Raw genomic sequence first — 27,404 nt, forward strand, 5'->3', positions numbered from 1 at the left:
GATTTCCAACTTACAGTGCATCCTATTTTTGAGCACTGTATGACTATTTGTACATTTGTTTACTGAAGTTACCACCAATATGCTATATACTAGAAAGAACTTGAATGTGATAGAACTCATTTCATTTAAAAAAAGGTGTTTTCATTTGGAAGCATTAAGACTTTAAAAATGATTAATAACAAAAGAAAAAAGGAAAAAATAGAAAGTAGTAAGCAAATAAAATTTCTACTTAAAAATGGAAAAGTTCTAATAAACATAATCATATTTAACGCAATAAATAACAGGACTAACATTAGAAATAGCCAAAACAGAACCAAACTCTCAGAGCTGGAAGGCATTTCAAAAGCTATCTAGTCCAGAATCCATCTAAACAATAATGACCTTTATAATATGCTCCATGAATAACTCTGCAACCTTAATTGAAGAACAAAATTGGTTAACAGGACAGAGATATACAAGATTAGTAGGGAGAAAGTAACAGGGTAACTATCTGCTTTCAACGTGTGTGTTACTGACAACAGCTAAACTACATCACAAGTTAGGGAAATTACTTGTGGAAGTTCTTGCTGGGCCACCTTAAGTGACCCTTGAGAGATCCTGGAGAATAGGAAATATGCCACAAGACTGTAAAAGGGCAATTGTTGTCCTGATTTTTTTTTAAGAGAGTAGAGTCAGAAAATTAGGATAAGGAAGATGATTTTTAGTAAAATTGTAGAACAATTTATCAAAGGGATGATCAATGAGTATTTTTCTTTTGTTTGTTTTGGAGAGGGCAATTGGGGTTAAATAACTTGCCCAGAGTCACACAGCTAGAGAGTATTATGTGTCTGAGGCTGGATTTGAACTCAGGTCCTCCTGACTTCAGGACCAGTATTCTATCCATTGTGACACCTAGCTGCCCCACAATGATTATTTTTTAAAAGGAAGTAATCCTCACAAAGAGACTATCTGCCTTTATTAAGATCAGGACATGCTATACTAATTGCATTTTCTTTTTTGACAAAGTTGCTAGATTGGTACTTCTGAGGAATTTGAAGATGTAATTTACCTAGAATTTAGCAAATAATTTTGACAGAGTCTCTTATGCTATTCTTTTAGATGACATAAAGATAGTTATAGAGTTATGGTGATTCAAGATTAGTTGGATATACAAATCATCAAGTAATTATTGATGGCTCAATGTCAACATGGAAGAAATACCCTTGGGATCTATGTTTGACTCTGTACGGTTTAGCATTTTTATGCCAAAACTTGGATAAAAGCATAAATGCTATGTTTATCAAATTTCCAGGTCATTCCAAGTTGGAAAGGATAGTTAATATAATTACAACCTGAAAAAAGCCAAGACAGAGATCATTGGGTCAAACTAATAATATGTAGTTTAATAGGGATCAAAGCTAAGTCTTATACTTGAGATCAAAAATCATCTTTCAAAGTTCAAAATGGAAAATGAAGAGCTAAAGAATAGTTTGTCTCAGAAAGATCTGGGAGCTTATAAAAGAACTTCTAGTTTAACATATAAATCAACAGAATGCTACAGCAGTCACAAGGGTTGATATACCCTAAAATTACATAAAACTCAATACAACAGATACGTTCAAAAAATGCCATTGTGCTTGACATCTGAAAAATGCTGGTTATGCTTATATAACTAGAAAAATCTATGTAACTTACTATACAAGTAATGCTTTAAAAATATCCTTTATGGGGGGAGGGGTTGATAAAATCTGCAACTTCAAGCTGTTACTATCTCCTCTCCAAAATATTTTATATTTGCTTATCTGTGCACATTTGGTGTTTTCTCTTTAAAGACAAAGATTGTTTCATTTTTGTCCTATATTCTCTTATCACATGAGGACAGTGTCACATGATACTGTAGTAGCTTAATAAATGCTTGTCAAATTAATCAAATTGATTGCAGAGTCTTGGAATCTCAGAATTGAAAGGAATCTCACAGGCAGCGACATGTACAGGAATCAGAATCTCCTCTACTGTCTACCTGACAAGTGGTCATCTAGCATCTGCTTGAAGTCTTCAAGTAAAGGGGACTCATTATCTCCTGAGCTAGTCCCTTCTGCTTCTACATAATACTAATTTGGGGAAAGCTTTTCTATATGTTGAACTATTCATATCCAACAAATCCTCATACAGCATGAGCCTAAGACCTTCCAATACTTTGGTGACTCTCTAGTGGACACACTTAACCTTTTCAATGCCCATCCTGAAATTTGGTGCTAAGAACTAAATACAGTATTCTAGATATGGCCTGGCAAGTACAGAGGACCATCAGAAATATTACCTCTCTAGGCATCAGGGTTCTAGTCCCACATCCTACTAAGGACTGATAACTTCCAGATGGCGTAGTCACAATAATCAATAATTTAAATATAAAAATAATATTTTAATAAAACTACATAATATAATTTATACAATGTAATATATATCATTATAACTAATGTAATGATTTATGTTGTTATAATTAAATTATATAAAATGATTTATGTTGTTATAATTAAATTATATAACTTAGGGTAAGTGTCTGTGACAGTGCTCTATGTAACCAACCATACTTACCCTCAAGGTCAAGCTATTTGTGGACATGGGAAGAATAGTTGAAATAGTTCTTTGAAATGTATCTAGAAATTACAAGGACTACAGATAGAGAAGTATGTCTGCAAAATGATTCTAAATCTATCTAATTATATTTGTTAATAGTACCTTATATATAGGCACTGTTTTGCTGCCCTTTTCCCTCAGCACTATAGAAAAAACTAAGATCATTTTGTACACAAAGTCAAGATAATCTTGCTCCAATTCTCACAAGAGTTATTTATGTGAATGAATAACAGGAGTAGGCAGCTGCAACCATTGATGATTTCAGGGATACAAATAAGTCCACTGTCATCAAAGAATCACCTCCAGGTAGTCCATTATTTATTGCAAGCTTATAGAGCGTGGGGCTTTGGAGGCATTGAAAGGTATCTCTCCATGCACTGTTGGTACACCCTTTAGTGCCGTACTGTTGGAGTTTCAGAGACAGGCACTACCTTATTATAACTTATTGAAACTTAGGAAGGCAGACTCAATAGAAAAGTCACTTCTCCATGTTATGTAAAAAGGATCAATCTCTCACTCTCTTGTGGACTCAAAGAAGCTATCAGTATGTAGCAGAATACACCTGTGGTATGGGTTGGGGGTGGGGGTGGCAGGAAGTAAACCTGTGCCCATGTAGAGTTTCTTGCCCTGGGAACAACTGATGGTAACTTAAAGCAGGAGAACATGGCAGAGATAAGCATGTGTTTGCACGCAGCTAAAGATGGCAGTTCTTGGATTGTTTTCATTAACTCTCTCCTTCTTATATGAGAGAGAATTTTGAATTCCTATACAACATCATTCAAAACTCTGAATTTCCAAATAGATTCAGGAGATTTTTTTTTTTTTGCATAGCACCAGTTTAGGATATGTCTTTTAATTCCAAGTTTAATAGTTTCCTAGTTCCAAAGTTTGAACTTTCTAGAGAGAGAGAGATTTCTTGACACAGTATGGTCTTAGAAAGAAAGAAGGAAAGAAACATTTATTAAGCATGTACATGGATAAAAATACAAGCAAAAATATAGTCCTGCCTTTGGGGAGTTTATATTCTAAAGGGGGAAAACAACACACAAAAGTGAGATAGGAGTTGGGGAGAGGAGGAATAGAGCTCGTGTAGGAGCATGGTTTTGAAGTCCACAAAGTAATGACAGGGCCGGGGAAGAGAAAAAAAAAAGATTATCTGCATAATTCTCATATTCTACTTAAAAAGCAAAGCTAATGATTTTTTTTTAATGAAGTACCAATAGAAAGTGGTTTGCTTGTTCAGCAGCCCCCAATGTACCTTCTAGAGAGAGCCTAAAAAGTGTAGTATTAAGTGTCTTGATGGGAATGTATAGGCTTCTAGGAATGGAATCAACAAAATGTCAAAAGGATGCTTTAAGAGCAACCCAATTTTAGTTGTCTTCCAGGAGGAATTTATGGGATTTATGCATATTTTATGCTTTATGCATTTTTCTATATCTATTTATTGGTTTTTTAATGTCTTTTGTGACTATGCATAGGGCAAAATAAAAGGTTTCACATACCTAATTTACATATCCTTTCTTGAGAGATCTTGTGGGAGCTAAGGATGCCTTTTGCCTACTTTTGCAAAAACCTAAACCTGAATAAGACTTTTGGGACATTCTGTACTGAGAGATTTCCTTTGCATAATTACAGTTGGGGCAACCAACCAAAATCCACATAAATCCAGACTGTCAGGAAATCCTGGGCCACCTAAAATTCTATAATTTGGGATTTATTCCATTGACTTCAGGTTATACTCACTGTCAACATTTTAAAGCCAGCCGTCATTATATTTATTTCCCTTTAACAAATGTATCACCCCCTTCTTAGAGAAGTGCCATGATATATTGAAAGAGAAACATGAGGAATCAAGAGAAATGTACATTTGAATATTAGCTTAGATAGTTAATATTTATGTAACCCTAGCATGATCACTTCAACTCTTTAAAATTCAATTTCTCCACCTGTAAAATGGAGATAATAATTCTTGCACTGCCTACATTACAGGACTGTTGTGAGGACAGTGCTTTGGAAATATTAAAGTTCTATATAAACATGAACTGGATTTCATAATAATAAAGATAGAAGAATCACAAGAAAGAAGAGGGCAGGGTACATAGAAGGTAGATGTGAACCCAAATGGGAACTTCCCTTGATCTTTTACCTGGTTTCAGACTGGCCTTGCACATCTTGTTTTCTTCTATGTACACAGAGATGGCAGAACCACCACCAATGGATCCACTAAAATATCTGCCTATATAAGGGAAAAACAAATGGAAGTGAAGGAGTTCATGAGAAAGGCTAATATGGTACCTGCAAATTTACCTGCACTGAGGGAATCTGAGTAATTTAAATGACAATATGTCCGACTACCCTTTTTTAAAAAGGATCCCTGGCTCTTTTAACAACCATTGCCAAATAATTCCCTTTATTAGAAAAAAAAATTATCAACTTTGCACATTCAAATGAGAATATTTAACCCCTAGAACATTAAATGCATAAGGAAAGAAATATTATCCAAGTTCTTCTTTATATGATATTGCTTTCAGCATTCTTCAAGTCTGGGAATGAGAATATCAGCAATCCAGTCTAAGGAGTTATGTTCATTCCAGTAATCTACTTTATTTTAAATTTATTGAACATATGCTTTCCATTTCAGCTCCATTCTGAAATCAAGTTAACATTTTAGGATACTCTCTGACCACAGGGAAAATCTATTCTATTTGTCACGTATGGTAATTTCTCCAATTTGGAAACATTGTTCTTCAAATGCTTCTTTAGTAGCAACCCAAGTGCCTAACATCCAATAAAATGAGGTCTAAAAACAGTCCACCCTAAAATGCTGTATAATCTGTAAGAAATGTTTTACTGATTTTACAAGCTCTGAAGCCTGAATCATGTTTTGCTGTGGTAACTACAAGACAGAATGAAAAGGGAAGACTATTCTTTGCCTAACTTCTGTTAAATCATCAACCAGAGTTATGCGACATGTAATTACATCCTCCATAAAATTTTTGACCTTCACATTAACTTCCCTTCTTAACATCTCAAGGCCTGTCTGATATACAAATGTTGAACATAGTGTCTGATGACATGCACTTCTACCAGGGCTGTTGGTCATAGGTGTAGGAAATGGTTGCTCTGTGACAGATACCAACACCTGTGGTATTCTGCAGTGACCTATAAATGTTCTTAGCAGCAGCTGTACTTCATAGCATAATACCAGTAAAAGTGGAGAATTTAACGTGAACTATTTGTGGAAATTGGTATAAAGGGGAAACACTGCTTATAGCCCCTAGAAGTATTATTTGCACTGAAGGGAATCAGTTAAGAGACTGACCTCTCCAGGGGGAGATCAATGGATGGTTTTATTGAATCACTGTAACTATGTTACAAATGTATTCAATGCAACTTCTCTCCTCTCTAGGAAGAAGAAAACAAATGACCTTACACAAACATATAGACTGTTGCACAGTTTGTCTGTGTTTACACCTGGGAAGGATGGAGGGAAGGAAGAGAAAACAGGGAGAAAAGGGAATGACATTTCTCCTTTCATCTACAAATGCCTTTAGAATAAGACTCCTGTCTCTTGAAAGCAAAAGTCACACAGCCCCAGTTGCTTGCTTTGGGGAACAAAACTTCAGAGTCAGTGAATTACTATGACTAATTCTGCATAGACGCCCCAGGCTTCACAGCCTATTGGTAAACACCCCCCTCCTCCGCCCCAGTTATCCTGCTGATATTTCTCCCTATTCCCATTAAAACCACTCAAATCTACTTCTCAAGGAAATCCACATGTAAGAGTCATTTTCTGTCCATTATAAAAGACAGAATCATGACTTTTTCATGGCCAAAGTTAACATTGCTCAGAAAAGCATTCAAAGTTTTCAAAAATCTTTCTTTCCTGTCTTACTGAAGTAAATCCACATTATATGCTTTTAAGATACTGAACACTGAGATGAGGTCAATGGACCAAGGTTTATATAAATCCTGGCAGGAAAAGAGATGTATATGAGGTATAAGAAATTTTGTATTGTGGATGAAAACAAAGACACACAGGCCAGAGACTGGCCTGCTGGAGTTAATAAAGTATATCTAGACTCCCTCCTTGTTTAGGGACATGCATCATAGATATATCCAAGGAGGCTATGACAACCTTTCCTACATGAGAAAGGTGAGAGGATAAAAAAGGTGGAAATTGTGAGCACCTGGGCCAAGGGCAAGAGACTAAAAGCACTGAGCTATCTCCATGGAAGGGACAATCTGTGTGATGCATTATGATGGTACAGGAGTAGTGTACCATGAAATATGAAGGAGGAAGAATGGAGCTAATGGACAATTGTAATAGTCTGGCCACTGTGTGAGCTTTTTAAATTTTTTTTTAATCCTTCAGCAATGGATAATGGATCCAGAGAAGCTTTGGGGTTTTCTATCACAGTATGAAATATGTCTGTGATGAGGGCCTTCTTAAGTTTGTCTGGGCTACATTTCTGATATGATCTGTAGATATGATCCCCATGAACTTTGTAGCTATTTTGAAAACCCCATTGAGAGTAACACAAAACAAACCCAAAATGTCACATAATCAAACACAGACCAAAGTTTTCTGGGACCATTAGGACACTGGAACAGGGGGTATCTTGAAAAATTCAATCAAATAAAGCGATAAAAGCATATTTACAACATATGTAACATCTACACTGTACCAGGCAAAGAATAATCAGACAGCAAGGTCTTTGCCATTTAGGAAGTTGAATTTTCATAGCTTTTTCTTTCCCTTGGATGTTTACTTAGATAGTCCAGATCTGTCACTTCAAAATTGCTAGACACATGGTATTACTCTGTCTCTCCTGATATTTTCAGAATGACACATCATTAATTAAATACGTATTTGATTTTTAAAATAATAATTTAAAAGTATATTTTTTCTGGATCTTAAATTCTAATAATAGCATACTGCCTACTTCTAAAAACTTTCCTGTGACAGAAGAAAAAAAAAGCACTGTAATTTCACTTAGAAATGTAAATATCTCATCATTGGCCTTATTTTTCTATTTCTCTACAGAACACCAACCTCGTGAGCATGTATTGCATAATGGGAACAAGGTGTTAGGGTTACTGTTTCACCTGTCATTTATGGCTTACTGCATGCATATTAGGGATAATTTTTTTTAATTCCATATGATATTCTTTTAAAACATTACTTTCTTTGTGTCATTTCCTTAATCAAAAATCTCTTCATTACCTACAAACTAAAGTCCAGTATCTTTATCTTGGTACTCAACATATGTCACATTACAGAACCAATGTCCTTTTCTAGTCTTAAATCTCATTATTTCCTTTTATAAAGGCTATACTCCAAACAGAAAGTCTTATTATGGCACTTAGTATGTGCCAGACACTATGCTAAGCACTGGGAATATAAATACAAGCAAAGCACATGACCTACACCCAAGGTACACAGCACAGGAGCAAAACGGCAAAGTCTGAAAAGTCAGAAAAAGTGCCAAAAGAAAAGTGTGTATGAATGAGTTAAGCTCTTCAAGAAATAGTGGTCCCTGGCAGATATTCATTAAATACAGGATAGGCTACAAGGATGGAGGGTGAGCAGGATAATGGTAATAGGGGAATAAAGTGTCAGAATGCTGAAAAGGAAGCAAGGCCGAGGTTGTAAAGGGCTTTAAAAAACAGGATTTTATATTTGATCCTAGAGGCAATAGGGGGACACAGGAGATTTTTTAGTGTGTTGGGGGGGGGGCAGGAGGGTGGTGAAAGGCAAAGTTGATATGGTTTGACCTACACTTGGGAAAATACTGGGTGGAGGAAGGTTGAAATAGGAATACCTGAGACAGGGAGACCAACTAGAAGACTATTCAAATAGTCGATAAGAATGATTTATTTATCTCACAACACACATATATTTCTCAGTCAAAACCTCTCTTCTTTCCACTAAATACATACTTTAATGCTCATCTCCTTCTGCTTCCTCTACAGAGCCTTCCCTGATTATCACAACCTATAATGATCACTCCCATTTTGAAATCCTATGGTACTTATTAGCTGAATGTCTCATTGGACATATTAGACATTGATTACTATGTTGTATGATTAGTTTCCTTTATATGTTAGTATCATCTTCAGACATATTTAGTACAGATAGTTCTTGCTTTTGGTAAGTGGAGCCTCTACTAAAATGATTTTTACAGTAATGCAAAATTGCCCAGGGACAGGAAAGAGGAAGAGAGGAGGGAGACCCTCTGGAGGGAGGGGCAACATAAGGGTCTGGTCAGAATGAACAGAGAGGAAGAATGGGGGGGAAGGGGCAGACACATGGGGCACCATCCTCTGTTATTATATTTTCATTTAAAGGGGGTTTTATTTTTTAGTGGGGGGACACCGCAGAATGCCTACTGAGCAGCAGGAGCAGGAAGAGAGCACAATACTACTACACAGTAAACATACGGTTTTGTTTTTTCTTCTTTTTTTAAATGTAATTTTCTTTCAGAATTCTTTATGTAAAGTAGAATTTGTGTAAGGCGAATTTACATAAAGCAACAATTGCCTATACTTCCGATGAACAGGCAAGAGTGATAGGACAATGACCTTGCCCTCAGAGTTTATAATATAGTTGGAAAGATTAAGGGGTAAAACATATAATGTATATTTTATACATGTATAATACATGTGTATACATATATATTACATGTGCATATGTAGTATGTTTAGTGTACATAAATGGAAATACATACAGGCATATGTATAGATAACTATGTATCTATACATGTGTAACATATTCTAGTTTTAATTATATGTGTGTTTAAAGCTTAGAATTGCACTGACTTATTTTTATCATTTTAAATGTATTCATAGTTTTATCTTATAGTTAACACACATGCTAAACTACTAAGACTTTTGAGACACCATACACCCACATTTCTACCATCTATCTATGTACCTATCAATCTTTTATCTCCCTTTCCATGTATGCTCAGTTCAGCAGGTTACAAAGGGAAATGTAGATCCAGGGCCAATCATAGTCTGTATTGTAGAGTTAGTTATTGACTCTTCCACATTCTGTTTGTTGCTGGGACCCAAACAGATGCAGGCCTGATCATTACAATACTGGGCAGATCTGCCGCAGAGCAATTAAAAAGGAAAGGCTGTCTTCATTTCCTATACCATCTAATACAATTTGGGTTCACAAACTGCCTAATGCCAAAGCAAATCACTCACGGTTCATTCAAAAGCATTTACTAAGTGCCAGTACAATGTGCATCTCAAGCCCTAGTATTAGGCAATGAAGATAACAAAGTCAAAAAATGCATCAATGCATTTCAAAGAAGAGCCTACGTTCCTCTTATTACCTTTAGATATCTATCCTTAGTGCCTAGAGGGATGAATTTAGAATCAGGAAGACCTTGATTTTAATCCTTCCTCTGACACAATAGTTAGGTCACCAGGGAAAGGTTTTTAATCTACCTCCTGAGCATTAGTTTATCATCTCTAAAGAAAGAAGAATAATATTCATTTTACTTGGCTCAGAGTTGTTTTGAGGATCAAATGAAATCACAGGTTGATATTTATGGATTGTCCATGGTAAATTAACCAAATTTGCCAGGTCAATAAGAAAAATTGAAATTTTCTTCAAATACCCCAATTTCAATCAATGACTTCTTACAAGTTCAGGCCATGATCTTCAGACTAAAGGAGTAAAACTCATTAACTAAATGGCAAGGCCTTTTACAACAGAAAAGTTAAAAAATTAAACTTCTGTTCCTGTTAAAGTGTGAAATTCTTGCTGTCTCCTTACTCCTTGCCATTTAACACTTGATGAGAATTCGCTGACACTAACTACAGTTCTGTGATTTTTAATTTCACTGTCTTGGCTGAATCATAGTTTAAAATCAATATTTTTATGCCCATCACTTTGATATGCACAGTGTCTTGAAGCTGTGATATATTTCACTTTATCTTCACACTCAAATACCTACACTCCTATCATCACATTCAGCCTGCTGTCACTGCTAGGGATGCACAAATCATAAAAAAAAATAAAATAAAAATATGCCTTCTGATGAGTTAAGATAGCACTTTATCCCTGTATTAAAATTTAAAGGAAGAATACTGAAATAGATAAGAAAAAATTATTCTTATGACTTCTGTCTTTCTATAAGCCTTCTGTAGGAAAGACAACATCAAACAAAACATTGCTGTGTCCTGCAAGTTAGAATAACTACATTCTCTGGTGGGTTAGGAAAATAACATGGTGGGGTTAGAGAGGGGGTGTGTGAGTGTGTGTGTGTGTGTGTGTGTGTGTGTGTGTGGTGGTGATGGTGGTGCAGGGGTGGTATTTTGTACTTGATGAAGCATTACAGTTATGTAAGTGTTGAGCACATTTCCCAAGACCTGATATCATTCCAGGAACTGTGACTGGAAAAAGTCCAGACATCATGTGAAGTGCCCATGTGTACAACAACTTCTCTTTTGGAGATGAGATGCCGAGTACCACTTCTAAAAGTAACTTCATCTTTCATTGTGACTGCTGCCTTGAAATGAGCTCCATGTCAATTCTAATTAACTGAAGCATTAGTTCTAGTCACTAGAAAAATAATCTTAAGATTAAAAAAAAATTAAGACAGACTTTCAGAGAAAGTAGACTTTTCTCTCCCATTTTCACCACCCCTTTCAAAAAATATAACTCATATCTGCTGGCAATAAAACAAATAACTAGTTGACTCTTGGGATAATTTAAATAGTAAAAATCAGTACATTTTATAGTAATAATTAGGTTATTTGCTAGTTTTACTGTGGTAGAATGAGTAGATTTCCTCCTTTAAATAATATATTCATGGGAAAGCTAGTGGTGCAGTTGATAGAGCACAGCCCCCAGATTCAGGAGGACCTAAGTTCAAATCCAGCCTCAGACAGACAACACTTACTAGCTATGTGACCCTGGGCAAGTCACTTAAACCCATTGCCTAGCCAAAAAAAAAAAAAATCCCATAAATAATATATTCATGTAACACTTGGGGACAACCTTCCCCCCAAACTTAGAGGGCATGTTCCCTAGAACACGGCTTCTTAAATTTTTTTCCACTCAAGACAAGACCCCTTTTCCAGTTTCAGCAGCATTCCTTGGCGTTGCATGGCCTGAGGGCATGGATAGTGCAAAGTGCCATGCTTTGTGTTCAGAACCAAGGCTGCAGTGAAATTGTGCTATGCAACATGGGCAAACACTGCCAGAAACACCTCGGATTCATTACACATCTGATTTTTAATTAATTTTTGGTCATTGCATGTTCAGAAACCTTTTACTGTTGCCAAATTTTTCTCGACCCCATTGTGACCCACAGTTTAAAGTACTCTGTGGATCTATCCCTCTTAGCTCATGAATCCCCATATAAGATAACAAATGAATTAAAATAAGGTGCATTGCAACCATTAAAATGCTATTATAGTGCTTAAAAGTATAAAACTTAAAATACTATTATTATTATTGTGTTTTTGTTTAATAGTTAAGAAGAGGTCATAATTAGTTCAAAACAAAGGCATTTACTGTAAGAAAAGTAACAAAAATATAAGTACCCCTAAACCTGAGACACATTCTCCCTAGCAGACAAACAGCATCCATGGAAAGAGTGGAGACACATAGGGATTATGCATGGAGGAATGCTCACTTTAGGGACATGTGTGGTCACGCATGCATGTGGAAGGTCATCTCCTGCTTCCAACTATTCCAGCCTGATGCTTTCCAGTGAAGTCTTCTAGTGATGCCACCATGCTACCCCCAATGATACCATAATCATTAATAACCTCTCCTATATGGGCCTGTTCTTCACTGATCTCACAGTCACTGCCGCATGCTGCTCTGCTAATCTCCCCAGGATTATAGCTCTGCCCTATGCTGCCAGATGTTCCTCTATTGGACTGCTATGAGGAACTGTTCAGCTGAACTTGTCCCTACAGAGACACTGAGTAGCTGTAGTCTCCACCTCCTTCTGCTTGTGACCCAGCTGAAATTTTCAGCATAGGGCGTGCCATGCTCTTCTAGTTTAAAGCCTCTATGTAGGATTTCCCTAGCTCTTTTATGAAAAAGAAGAAAATTCTTTCCCCTGAACCAGCAGAGTCATGCCTGTGTTGTTCCCTCAGAGCCTTGCCTATTACTGAAAATTTCATCTCCCCAGCAGGAGATTCCTAGCCCCTGGTGCCAATCTCTTTAGAAAAAAAGAGTAGGGTCATTCCCTAAGGGTTTAGGCTTTTCTCTGAACTCCTTTTCCAGGATCAGAGCTTAGCCCTTGGCTGAGGGACTCATAATTTATTTTGAACATGTTATATCATCCAAATTTTAATCTCTGAAAGATATAAACCAGGTAATAGTTACCTATATAACAACTATGAAACAGCTCTGGGGGTGTGGGTTTCTAAGGTTTTTTTCAAATCTTAAATCCCTTCTCCCATGTTCATGCATTGATAGAAAAAAAATCACACAAGGATACAGGACCAATCCCAGGGGACAATATCATTGCATCTGCCACCTGCTCAGCCATGATTCTGACTCCTTCATTTACAGATAGAATCAAAGTGCAAAAAGGTTTTACCCTAAACCTTTGCATCTGTCTTCCTAGATATCTAACTACAATCAAAGATTTAGAGCAACCTAGAAATGTGGGGACGCCAAGACCCACTGTAGATACACATAAGGTTAAATAGAGATCCACTAGGGTTCAAAGTTCAAAGACATGCCCTAGCTCTCTTCTCCCTTGTTACTCTTCCTGAATTATATCTTTCCTATCTACCAAATGCCATGCTTCCCAAGCTTCCTTAACTCTCTCATGCTTACTAAAAATTATTTCGGTCTTTCCTCTGTCTCTGTCTTTCTCTCTCTGTCTCTCTTGCTCTCTTCTCTTTGCCCTACCCTCACCCACCCAACAAAATCATGGTTCTCTGGGCTCAAACACTGATTTCACAACCCCTGAGCTAGTTCTGATGGACATAACCTCTTCCACTAGCTTCCAGTTTACTTCTGAACATTTCCTAAATGTCCAAAAGACTACTGCCAGCTAAAAGCAACCATATGCTTCTACTGTTTCAGATGCCCAGCTTTTCCTCCTCCTGGTATCCCCAGAGTCTAACAGCTGTGAGAACATACCCTGGCTGGTATTGTTTATCTGAAGCAAACCAGCTGAGCTTGCTTCCAACTCTTGTCCCAAGAGAGGACTGTCACCACATTAGTGGTGGCATTGAGTATTTTAAACATAGTCTACCTAATAGAAAAGGCCCACATGACATTCACCTAATGGGTAGGTATGTCAATAGCCTGTAGACGACAGGTCACATTAATGTAGATATGACAGTGACTACATCTCTAACAGGTTTTTTGTTGTAATTCAAGATTAATTAACTGGACCATACTACTGAAGTGTTATCAGTTTTCTAGTCTGATGGAGTGAATCTGGTAGTCAGGCTAGCAAGGAAAATATTTGGCAAGCAGTGCATTTCCAATAATGAAACGGATAATTATGCTTCTTTCACACAGCTGTAATTGAATAAATCTAATTGCCTCTTCTGCTTAACTTTAATGCTGGGTTTCAAACTGGTGTATGGACAGGAAAGCGACATTAGAGGAATTACTCTAGTGTTGCTTTCCCTCCTGTACAGTGGTTTGAACTCAGGCAATAAAGTTAAATGGAATAGACTCTATCCTCGATTTTCAATTATAGCAGAGGCAGGGAGTCACAATTATCTCTTTCATTACAGAAATGCTTCTCATTGCTGCCCAGGCAAAATCTCCCTGTTGTTGTTACTTGTGCTGCTGCTGCTGCTGCTCAAAAATTGAAGAGGCCCTTGAAAACCAGAGGTTAAAGGTAAGAGACAAAACAAAGGAGCTGCTGGAGGTTTCTGAAATAAAAATCCACAATAAAAAAAAATGAAAATGGGGAAGAAAAAAAGCCCTATCCAAAACAGCATTTTTTTTTCTGAAGCTCTGTGAAGAGCTTATTGTAAAGAACTTTTAAAAACATTTTGTTTAAAATGGTAATTATAATAATATTGAAATTTGGCTAGATGTGCATTTAGTAAATTATCCTTAATTTCAGAGGCCTTCAAAGCCTGAAAAGTAAGTATCTCAATTAGAGCTGTTTGCATAGCTTTCTAACAGCCTTTCTTCTTTAAAAAAAAAAAAAATATTTTTAGGCAAGCTGAAAGGACCTTTTCTCTGACGATATCAAGGCTTTTTCAAGTTAAATCCAATACCACCCAGTGTTACAACTGCCATGAGGCAGTTGAACTTTGGGGGTGAGAAGGCACCAGGTGCTGTCATTCATTTATAGGAGGTCATTAGCCTTGTCCACACAATAGAGATGCTTGCAGTCATCACATCAAAGCTGAAAAAAATGTAAGACTTACCTTGTGTTTATAGCCTGGTTCATTATACTGAAGGTATTGAAGAATTGACTGACCTTGAGGGAGGGGAAAAGAGGTAGGTGAAGCTTCTTCTTGGCTCACTAACTAGAGTAGCACTCATATGGGGGTGGAATGTAGCTCCCTCCCCCTTGTCTGACTGTTGCTACAAAGTTTCTGGTGCCTTAATTTTCAGGTGACCTTGATTTTCAGTTGCCATCGTATGACCTTCATTTAGCACCTATCAACACAGTAGGGGTTGGAAGAAGGGATCTTTAGATTTTGAAAATGTATTGAGAATGAAATTTAAAAGACAGTATCTTTAAAGTTCAAATTTCAAATTCTCTTTCAAAAATGGGTATGTATCTTCAGTGACCCTCAAATAGAACATAAAGCTTGACATGTAGAAGGTTCGATTTGGCCTCAGGCTCTGGAGGAACTTTGGAACAGGCTGTAGCAATTCAAGAAAAGTCTCTGATTTAAATAGACTGCAAGTACTGCCATGCAGACCTTAAAGATAAGGACACACATGGGACTTCAGCTCTCTTACGGCACCATCAGCAGTTTCATTCCCTTTCTTCTCCCCGCCAGAAGCCACATGTCTCTCTCTGGCACTGTTTTTAATGACTGGCCCTAGCAGAAGTCACAGTTCTTCCTTTCTTCCATCCTTTCCCCTCCCCTCAAGATACATCGCAAGTTGGACTGAACTTCATTTTCTTTTTCGGTCTCAATAAGGTTCAGCCAAATCTCACAATAAATGGTGGTAAAGTCCATCATATGTAGCTAACACTATGTTTGTGCTCCCCGGGTTGTAAATCCTGTACTTCCTACTATGCCGCAGAACGTCTGGAGGTCTTGGGCAATGAGAATAATGAAAGTTTCAACTGAGATAAATCAAAGCCACCAAGGACAGTGGAAGCTGCAGCTTTGATATCACCTGAGGAATCCTTTACACTCTTAAGCATACCTGAGTAAATGGTCTAGATGCCCTGATACCTTGTTTAGGCAGCTTGCCTTGTATCATTTTCTCATCTGATTGATATATTAATGATATTTGAGGGCAATTTTATAAATATAGCATACTGAGATTTGGCAAGACATTTTAAATTCACTCCTGATTCCCTGAAAGTACATTATATTTATTTTGTGCATACATTTATATTTCTTTATCTGTATAAGTGCTATGGTCCTACTCCCATACCACTTTGACCACCCTCCCAGTCAGCTGTTTGCAACCTTGCCATCATCCTCTACATTTCACTCTTAATCACCTTAGATATCCAATCAATTGCTAAATCCTCTATTGTTCATACAGGCTTTCATGAACAATCCTAGTTCTTGGCCTCATCATCTCCCTTCTGAATTACTGTTTTGTAGAACCACACTTACCATGACTGGCTCCAGCACTGCCTGCATGTTACAGTCTCTGCCGTAGAGTTTGAATAGTTGGCATTTTAGCTCAAGAAAGGACCTCAGTGTCCAGTACCTTATCTTGCCAGGTGATCTTCAGAATCTTCCTAAGACAATTCAAATGGAAACAATTCAATTTCCTGGTCTGGCATTGGTATACTGTCCAGTTTCGTTGACATACAAAAAGGAGGTCAGCACAATGGCTCTGTAGACCTTCAGTTTGGTAGGCAGTCTAATAACTCTTCTTTCCCACAACTTCCTTCAGAGCCTCCCAAATATTGAGCTAGCTCTGGCAATGTGTGAATCAACCTCATCATCTATATGGACATTTCTTGAAAGTATACTGCCAAGGTAAGTGAACTTATCCACAGTATTCACAATTTCTCCATTTGCTATAACTTATGGTTCAATATATGGATGATGTGATGCTTGATGGTGAAGAACCTGTATTTTCTTGGTGTTAATGATGAAGTGAAAATTAGCACAAACATCAGAGACAATTGATCCACACTTTGTTGCATCTCAGTTTCAAAGGTTGCATTGAGTACATAATCATCTGCAACAAAAAAACACTCACCAACTCTCCTTCTACTTTAGTCTTGGCTTGTAGTCTTTTCAAGTTGATTAATTTACCATCTGTGTGATAGCTGACCTTGACACTGTTTTAATTAGCATTGGAGGTGTCTAACAACATCACTGAAAATATCATATTAAAAAGCATGGAAATAAGCACACAGTCTTCCTTCACTCCATTGGTAACTAGAAAATCATGAGATTATTATCCATCATCCAGAACTCAAGCAAGAATGTCATCATGAAAATGACATATAATAATAATGAACTTCTCCAGGCAATCAAATTTTGACATAATTTTCCATAAGCCTTCATGAAGGACAGTATCAAAGACCTTGGGCAGATCAACGAATGTTGTGTACAGACCTCTGTTCTGCCCCTGGCATTTCTCCTAAAGTTGTTGAGCAGAAAACATTATGTTAGCCATTCCTCAGTCCTTTATGAAGGCACACTGTCTACCAGGGAGATGAGCACCTTCCAGGTGATTGATCAGCCAATTAAGGAGGACTCTGGCAAGAATCTTGCAGGCAATGACTAAGACAGAGGCCCCGTTTGACTGTCAGAGGACAATCCATTTCCTTTTCCTTTGTACAGATGTACAATGGAGGCATCCTTGAACTCCTTGGGCATAACCTCCTTATGTCATTTAACACAGAAGAATTTTAGTCAGCTTCTGCTTGAGCAGTGGACCCGTACCTTGTACATCTCAGCTGAACTGGAATCAGCACCAGGTGCTTTGCCACACAAAAGAAGTCTGAGGGCATTCTAAACATCTTCTTCAGCTACAGAGGGAATAACTTCAACCTGAGGTATATGATCAATGGCTTCAGCATTGATTAATGATAGTCTCTTGAGAACACTATGGAAGTGTTCAGCCTGTCTCTCCAGGATCATGACCTTATCACTAATCAATGTGGCTCCATCAGCACTGAGTATCTGTGATGCAGCATAAGTCTTTGGCCCATAAATAGCCTTCAGGGCATCATAAAAGTGCTTTGGATTGTTACTATCAGCATAAAACTGAATTTCATCTTTCTCACTAAGCCAAAAATCCTGCATCTCCCTCAGCTTCCCTTGCACTTTACTTGTGATGGCATTTAATGCTGCCTTCTTAGAAGACAGATGAACTATCCTACTGGCAAACTCTGTGGAGTTCCTGTTTTTCATTTAGCAGCTTCTGAATTTCCTTCTCATTTTTGTCAAAACAATATTGTTCTTTGTGAGTATTCTGAGGCAGATGAGTAAAACCTGTGCTATACACTAAATCTATGAAAGCTGCCCACTCTTTTTCTGCTCCTTTGTTGCCAACTGTGTGTTGGCTCAGCTTTCCCTCCAAGTAATCAATAAACTGTTCCTACTCTAATCTGTTGACATTAAGTCTTCTGGTAGTTGTCTTGCTTTGGGGCCTTCACTTTTGTTGAATGTGAATATTTAGCTTGGAAAGGATAAGTCTATGATCAGTCCAGCAATCTGTGCCATACATTGCCTTTGTCACTCTCATAGCTTGTCTGTCTCTTCTCCTTACAATGCCATAGTCTATTAAATGTCAGTGTTTGCTGTGAGAGTTTTTTTGTTCATTTAGGTAAACAGAAGAATGTTGATGATGTGAAGGTCATGAAATACACATCTTCAGTATTAAGTGACCATTACTGTTGCTGTTTCTGACTCCATTCCTCCCAATGACTCCCTGCCATGCCTGGTAGTCTATGCCTACCCTTGTAGTAGAGTCACCCAAAATTATAAGCTTGTCCTTTTTTAGCACATTGATGATGAGGGTCTCTAGGTCTTCATATTTTTTTTTTCTTTGACCTCATCAAAGTTCGTCATGGTGAGAGCTTAGGCACTAATGATGGTGATATGGCGCTTTCCTGCAAGCACTATCATGAGCCTATTGTTCACTCCTTTTAGTAGGCTTACTAGCTTGTTGACTAGCTTAGTTTTGATTGCAAAACTTATGTCAGCTTCATGGTGTTCCCCTTCACTGCAGCCATACAGAAAAAAAAAATGTGTATATTGCTTTGACTTCAGTACGCTGGCTTTCATTAGCAATCCTTACTTCACTCAGGGCTTGGCTGTAATACCTGCTGAATTCTCTCACAGCAAGAGCTGCTCATCTTTCAGATCTACTGGATGTCACGGTGTTCCTAAGTATGTGCACTTTCCATGTACTAATGATGAGTAGAATCATCTTTGCAGAAGTTTTTTTTTTTTCTTCATTATTTTGTATTCAACTGCAGGATGGGCTGCCCACCTACCATGGTAAGCAGGCTACAGTTGGGTAAAGCAGACAATTTTTAGGGCACCTTTTCTAGCCCCTTTCTCATACCAGGAGGTGAGCAGTGCAGTACTTAAAAGGCTGCTCAGACACCACAGTCAGAAGACAACTCTACGGCTTGGGCCACCTGTGTGCAGGGTTGTAACTACAACTCTCAGTGTATCACACCTGCTGTTTCATCACTTGCCTGTTGCCACAGGACTTTGTGATAAGTAAAAATGGTAAAATGGTATGGGTGATGTCTCTGGATTGGCATGTAAACTGGATTTAAGGGAGGCAGATTCATGCAGTGTCAGCCTCACTCTCTCTTCCAGAGTCATCAAAGTCCAGTGGCAAGACAAATTCAAGATAATGATTCAGGATGCAGTGAATGACCTTAGTATCTTTGATGTCTAACCAAGCTCTAAGTGCTCCATAGCACCTGCTTCAGCCCCCTTCATGGCTGTTGGAACAAAATGTTCTCACCCCCTCATTCCACTGAGGGAAGTCTTCATATGGCTGGGGTAGACACCCATCTTAACTAACCAAGGTTCAAGACCCTTCAGTTATCCTCAATCTGTTTTAGCCCATGTGCTGAAAAGGTTTACCAGGGTGTAGCCTCTTTGCATACTATAGCTTCTTGGAGCCACAGGTGAGAATTATGTAGATCAGGTGAACACCAAAGGTGGAAAGCAGCCCTGAAATGGGTTAGGCATCCCTCCCACCAGAGGTACTAGTCTTCCCTGAACATACCTTACACTAGCTAGAGAGGTCTGGATGGAGATGGTTTCCCTTGTCCAGATGCCTTGAGGCTACTGAATCTCATGATCAAGCCACATTTTCAGCAGGAGAAGCTGAAAACTTTTAGCCCATTTCCTCATTAAATAACCCCCAATCAGAGTTGAGTTTCACTTCTCAGGGGTCCCCTTTCAGAAGGAATATAAAGTATTTCAGGGTCTCTCTTGGCATCTTTGGTTACCAAGGGAAACCACTAACTATCAATTTATTGACTGCCAGCTAGTCTAATTAATAAATTGATTATTAATTACCCAGAAATTCTGTCTCAAGGTTTTCATTCATCTCATTCTATCTGTTTGAGAAGACTTCCTTATGCAATACATTCCGTTATCTCCTTATTAATTCTTGGATCAAATATCGACTCTGCTGTGTCACATTAAAAGCTTTTTTTTCCAACTTGGCTCTCCTTTTCCAGTCTTCTTACAAATTATTTCCTTCCCTGCCAGTCTATACTGGCTTACTTGTTGTTCCTCATACGTGATGCTCCACTTTTCATATCTATCTCTTTGCAATGGCTGTCCTACTTACACAGAATAATCTTACTCCTCATCTCTACCTCTTGGAATCCCAGTTTCCTTTAAGACTCAGTTCAAACACTGCCTTCTTGCAGAATCTTTTTTTGTCCTCCCAAGATATTATTTTTACCCCCTATAAGTTTATCTCATTTCTATTTGAAATGTATCTTCTAAATGTCAATATATGAACACGTTATCTCCCCTATTATAATATAGGCTCATCAAGGGTAGGAACTGCTTCATTTTTATCTTTATATCACCAGTACCTAATGCAGTTTCTGGAACACAGTGAGTGCTTATTTAATACTTATTGAGCCAGACTGAATTGAATGCCAGTTTCCTGAATTAGATAAAAGAATGTGGGCTAAATGGTAGTGTAGTTATAAAGATTTATAATCACTGATCAAATTTACAAAAGCACTAATCAATTGTTACTAAAGCACTTTTTTTTTTAATCAAGTAACTTTCTCATAAACAATCCTGGTAAGGTAACTACTGAGATTGTTAATATATGTAACTGAGGCTCACACAGACAAGTTATCCAAAGTCTAACTATGTTATTCAAAGATCCAATCAGGATTCACACCCAGGTCTGTTAATTCCAAACCTTGTGAATCATTCCACTATATCATACTGCCTCCCTGAAATGTTAATTTATGGATTGATATGAACCTGGAGTACATTCTCTATGGAGTGTCACAAGATTGTTTTCAGTTCTTCCCTGTTCAACATCTTTGTCAAATTATTAAAAAAAAATAGAATATCTAATCCAGATTCAGATCTTGATGGAGTAAGTTATATCTCAAGGACTGGAATCCAAGTTTTCTGAGCTCTTTCTATCATACCATACTTTCTCTGAATTTTCACATCCATCTTTTTATTTTAAATTTTAAGCTGCCAAGATATTATGGGATTAGTATTTAGATGCAAGCTAAAAAATATACTACTGATGAATTAATTTTCCTTTGGAAAGATGAGCTTTTTTAAAAAACAAACATTTGTAAAGATAAGGAAAGTTGATGAACAAAATAATAGATTTCTTCAGAAGCATTTCTATGGGTGTGAGTCTGTAGTTGATTCACAACAAGGCTAGTTAAGTGCAAAAGATGACTTAATATTTAGAATTCTCACTTAAAACATCTTCTTTAGCCCTTTCCTATCCTCTTGCTTGAGTGCTTTGGAGGTTACAAGTGGCCAAAATGGATCTTTGGATGACTTTCAGATTTTTAGATTATTTTTTTTTTCCTGAAAACTAATTAATGAGCTCTCACAGCTATTAAATCTATAGATTCTCACTATAAAAATCAAAGGGAAAAAAGTGCTTCAGTTCTTATTATAATACAAGACTTGTTTCCTTAGAGTATCATTCTAAAAATCTATGAACCCATTGTTATCTCTATTTTTCCCAGGCAAAGATGCATTGAATTAGATGTGAATTTGAACAACAAAGGATGGCACTTTGCTTTCTGTTCCCTCAAGTAACTGAATTAAATTAAAACTAAAATTTTACTAATTGAGAAATGAAGGATACATAAAACTACCTTAGATAAAGAAGTAGTTATATTAAGAGAAGATTCAATATAGAGATCACTCAGTAACAAAAAATGTGTGTGCCTTGAAAACAGTGCAAGAATAAGCAAAAAGGGGCCATGAATAGCTGCTGAAATTGTAGGGAAGACTCTACAACCCAGGGATATACTGAAGCCTGCTCAGAATAGCTCTTGAGAACCAGTGTGAGCATTTAGATCTCAGGAATTATCAAATGCTGTAAATTAGGGCTTTTTTTTTATTGTCTAGACATAACAGAGTAACAAAGAAAATGTCAACAAAGCAGAATAAATTTTAAAGCATTTCATAAATACATTTTCTCCTGAGCAATAGTTGTTAAACATTTACCAGCATACCTGACTTTGTCAATGAATCTGTTGATAAACATTCGTTAGGAAGCTGCTGTGTGCCAGGCACTACACTAAGTGCTAAGGATACAGAGAAAGGCAAAAGACAATCTCTGCTCTTGAAGAGCTCACATTCTAATAGGGGAGACAACATGTAAATAATTTTGTACAAACAAGCTATATACAAGATAAGTTGGAAATCATCAAAAGAGGGAAGCTATTGGAATTAAAACAGACTGGAAAAGGCTTCCTAAAGAAAATAGGATTTAAGCTGGAACCTGAAAGAAACCAGGAGGTACAGAACATTCTAGTCATGATGGATAGCTAGTGAAAATGCCCAAAGTCAGGAGATGGCATGTTGTGTTAAAAGATCAGCAAGGAAGCCAGTGTCACTGAAATGCAGAAGACACAGTGGAGTATAAGATGTAAGAAGACTGGAAATTTGGGGTGGGTGAAAGTTATGAAGGACTTTGAATGCCAAACAGAAGACTTTATATTTGAACCTGGAGGTGACAGGCAACCATTGGAGTCTGTTGAGTAGAGAAGTGACATGGTCAGACCTGAAAGCTTTACAAAGATAACTTTTATACCTGAGTGTAGGATGTATTGGAGTAAAAGAGCCTGTGTGATGAAGAGAAACCAGCAAGCTATTGTAAAAGTACAACCATGATGTCATGAGTTCTTATACCGGGAAGGTGGCCGTATCAGAGGACAGCAAGAGGTATATGAGAGAGCTGGCCTTGGCAAGATTGAATATGGAGGTGGAGTGAGAGTGAGGAGTCGAGGACAACACCTAGCTTGTGAGCCTAAAGACTGGAAGGAGTGTTTGACAATAACAGGGCAGTTTAGAAGGACGGAGGGTTATGAGAGAAAAAGAATGAGTTCGGTTCTGGACATGTTGAATTTAAGATATGTACAATATATCCAGTGCAAGGTAATTTGAGATTCAAGGCTGGGGGTCAGGAGAGAAGTTAGGGTCAGATAAGCAGATTTGTCCATTCATTTTTTGGAGGGAAGTATCAAACATTGGGAAATAGTACATAAAGTTAATTTCTAATAAGCCATTGGAAGATTTAGAAAAAGAAAAGGAAGATTATGCTCTGCAGGGTTATTAAATAGATGTATGCAAAAAAAAAAAGGTCCTTAAAAATTGGGCAATTAGGTTGTGGAATGAATAGAACACCAGGATAGAACTTCCAGACTTCTTGAAGTCAGGAAGAGCAAATCCAGCCTCAGATACTTACTAGCTATGTGACTCTGGGCAAGTTATTGTAACCCCTATTTGCCTCAGTTCCTCATCTGTAAAGTAGGGACATACTACAGAAGGAAATGACAAACCATTCCAGTGTCCTTGCCAAGAAAACCCCATGGTCTTGTTCATGGTGTCACTAAGTCAGACACATCTGAACAACAACACCAAAACGGGAAAATGGGAAAAGAAAGCTTGTTGTCAATTTTAGGAGGGGAATTTTAGTTTCACTTTTGAACTAAAAATCAGATGACTTGGGACAATGTACTGATATAAAAGAGGAAAGTAATTTTGAAAATTAAAATTTTAAAATAAAATAGAAGAACCATAAAGCTTAAATCATAATTTTAAAAGTTACTAGAATAAAATACTCAATAAAATGAGAGTGGAAGAATGGATAAGGAAAGAAAATTCCATAAAATCTTACATATAAGATATATAGCAACAAAGCAAAGATACACACAGAATAAAAATGAGAATATAGGAGAAAAATGTACTATATATCAGGTAATTTGTAAAATTACAATCATATTATCACAGATCAAAAACAAAAATTCATAAATGAATGAATGAATAAAGCCCTATGGTAAATACTGGGGATACAAAAGTAAAAATGTCCCTGCTCCCAAGGAGTTCACATTCTAATGTGGAGAGATAATACATGAATACACATGGAGATTTCTGCTGAGAGAGAGAGAGAGAGAGACAGTTTTGTGTAGATTGGAAGCTCAGTGTCAAGAATGTGAGGTGACAGTCCGGGAGCATTACTATGTTACATTGAGAGGTGACTGTGGCATTGCATTCTGCTGTGAAGTATTTTGTTCAGGCTACTACATTTTAGCAAGGACACTGATAAACTGGAAAGCAACAAGAGGGTGATGACAAAAATGATCAATGCATGAGATCATACTATATAAAGATTTGTTGAAGGGGCCGAGGATATCCCACCTGGAAAAGAGAAGACTTCTCAGGGGTCACGATTCTTTTCTTCAAGTATTTGTACACCCATTATATGGAAGATTCAATTCTTTTATGCTTAGCCCTAGAGAACAGAACTAGGAGCAAAAGGAGGAAGTTGTAAAGAAGTAAATTTATGCTTGTAAGGGAAAATAAAAACAATTAATATTAGTTATCCCCAAATGGAATAGACTCAGCAAGTCTTTCCAGGATTTCTCCCTAGCTGCTAATGTCATCCACTCCCAGAGTGCCTTCTACCTCCTCTATACATAACTTCTATCTATCTAGTTGTTACTTGTCTGCCCCATTAGACTGCAAACTCCTGAAGGGGAGGGATTATCTCTTTGCCTTTCTTTTTTATCTCAGCTCTTAGCACAATGCTTAACTGACCTGTAAGTGTTTAATCAATGTCTCTTCCTTCACCTTCACCAGCTAGGTAGCACAGTGTATGGAGTGCTGGGTCTGGAGGCAGGAAGAACTGGGTTCAGATCCAGCCTCAGACATTTGATAGCTGTGTGTATCTGGGCAAATCACTTAACTTCTGTTGCCTTAATTTCCTCAACTGTAAAAAGGGAGTAATAATAGCACTTATGTCACAGGGTTGTTGTGAAGACCAAATGAGATAATATTTATAAAGCACTTACAACAGGACCTGGCATGTAGCAGGCACTTTAAAATGCTGACTCACTAGAATTTTTTTTTTTAAATTAAAGTCTAGATGACTACTTATCAAGGATATATGAGAACAGAGATGTCAAACCCAGGGCCTGAAGGCCACAAGAAAGTGCTGCTCTAACCAGACTAAAATGTAATTGAGAAGCACTTAAACATCAAATAATATAACATAGAAAGCATTATATTCTAGAACTATCGATCCCTATTGTCCACGGGGATCCTTATGTATGGGTTAGTGACCCCTGTTTCTATTTGAGTTTGACACCACTGTTGTATAAGTTGTTCAGGTGGCAACTAGGCGGTGCAGTGGACAGAGCACCGGCCCTTAAGTCAGGAGGACCTGAGTTCAAATTTGACCTCAGACTAAACACTTGACACTTACCAGCTGTGTGACCCTGGGCAAGTCACTTAACCCCAATTGCCTAAAAAAAAAAAAAAAAAGGTTGTTCACATACTGGTTAAACTATATGGCCTTGGAAGCCCCTTCCAACTCTGAAATTCTGTGATTCTGGTACAGTAAAAAAGAGAAGTAGAGATGCAGTTACAAGATATGGGTTCGACTCTATTTCACAATCTAGTTACTGGCTGAATAACTTAAAGGAAGTTATAGATACTTTCTCAGCTAGTTTCCTCCTCAGTAAAATGGGGAAAATATTTTCATGACCTATTTCACAGTGTTATTGTGAGGACCAAATAATATAATGGATATAAAGCATTTTGTAACCACCAAGTGATCTCTGAGTGTGAATTTGATTGCTTTAACATTTTCTTATAATTCAAGCTTCCTTTTTTTTAATTTGCTCACTAAATTTTCATGTGTGGAGATAAATCCTCCCATTATTCTGAAAGCTACTTAAATTGTGTTCATGGAGTTGTGTGAGAGAAAGTATCATGATATTAAAATTTATTGATTTGTGGCATATTTAAAATAAATTTTAACTCTAAAACTCTACCAAGCTGAATCCACAAATCCTTTAAAAACAGGGGAGAAAAAAGCTTACCTTAATTATATATATATTCTATTGAACCTCTGAATATGAAGGTTCTTAAAATTAAATAACGCAAGAGGGAAAAGCAAACTGCAAGAAAGTGGAGATTTGAGGATCATTACAACTCTTTAACCTATAAAACCCTACGAGCTTAAAAAATATTGCAAGAAGCTGAGGATGAGACAGAATTTCAAATCAGAAACAGTTTAATATACATGTTAAAAATAATTTTTTTAAACCCTTCTTATAGTGCAAAAAGGGCTATCTTTGGAGTTAAAGGACCTGAGTTCAAATATTGCTCTTGTCACTACTTACCTAGCTCATCTTAGATGAGTCATTTCACTTCTCTTGCCATTTTTAACTTCGTTTTGTCATCTGTAAAATTTACGTATTGGATTGGATGTCAAAAGTAGGGACCTCTGAGGATCCTTCTGTCTCTAAATCAGACTTACACAACTTATAAATTACTTCCTGCTGCAGATAGGTTAAACTAGAGACAGACTGAGGATGGTTGGTTGTTGCGGGTCACATGACATGTTAGACTAGAGACAGTGATGATGGTTGGTTATTGCGGGTCATGTGACAGGTTAGATGCTAGACCGATGTGCTTGGTTGTCGGGGGTCACATGACAAACAGGAGCTTGGCAGTGGCAACCCTGCATTTTCAGCTGGCCTGCGTAGACCTGCTGTAGATCTATGCTGATATGGCCCTAATAATTGATTATATTTATCCAAAAACTCTACATAATTATTAGTCTTTTGAAAATCTTTATAAAGAAAGAATATTAATAACAGCTACCTGAGGTGTTGCTAAAGCAGGACAATGGGTCTTTGTCCTAGATGGCTGAAATGTAGGTGCAAGGAGTGCTAATTACAACATTCTGGGTTTCATTTCTTCTGTGCTCTTTCCAGTAGCTGTACCCCAGTGGGCTCTCAAATAGTACCACCCTTCATCATGATGGCCTTGTCATGGGGCATATTTCCTTCAAGGAGCTAGAATTCAGGCCCTGGTCACTCCCATCTCCACAGCAGCAGGCAATAATACTTAAGTAATGCAGATACCTCACACGTCCTAAATGTAATTCCTTCATA

The sequence above is a fragment of the Vombatus ursinus genome, unplaced genomic scaffold (assembly GCF_900497805.2).
Source record: "Vombatus ursinus unplaced genomic scaffold, bare-nosed wombat genome assembly UNPS02014818.1, whole genome shotgun sequence".
NCBI lineage: Eukaryota > Metazoa > Chordata > Mammalia > Diprotodontia > Vombatidae > Vombatus > Vombatus ursinus.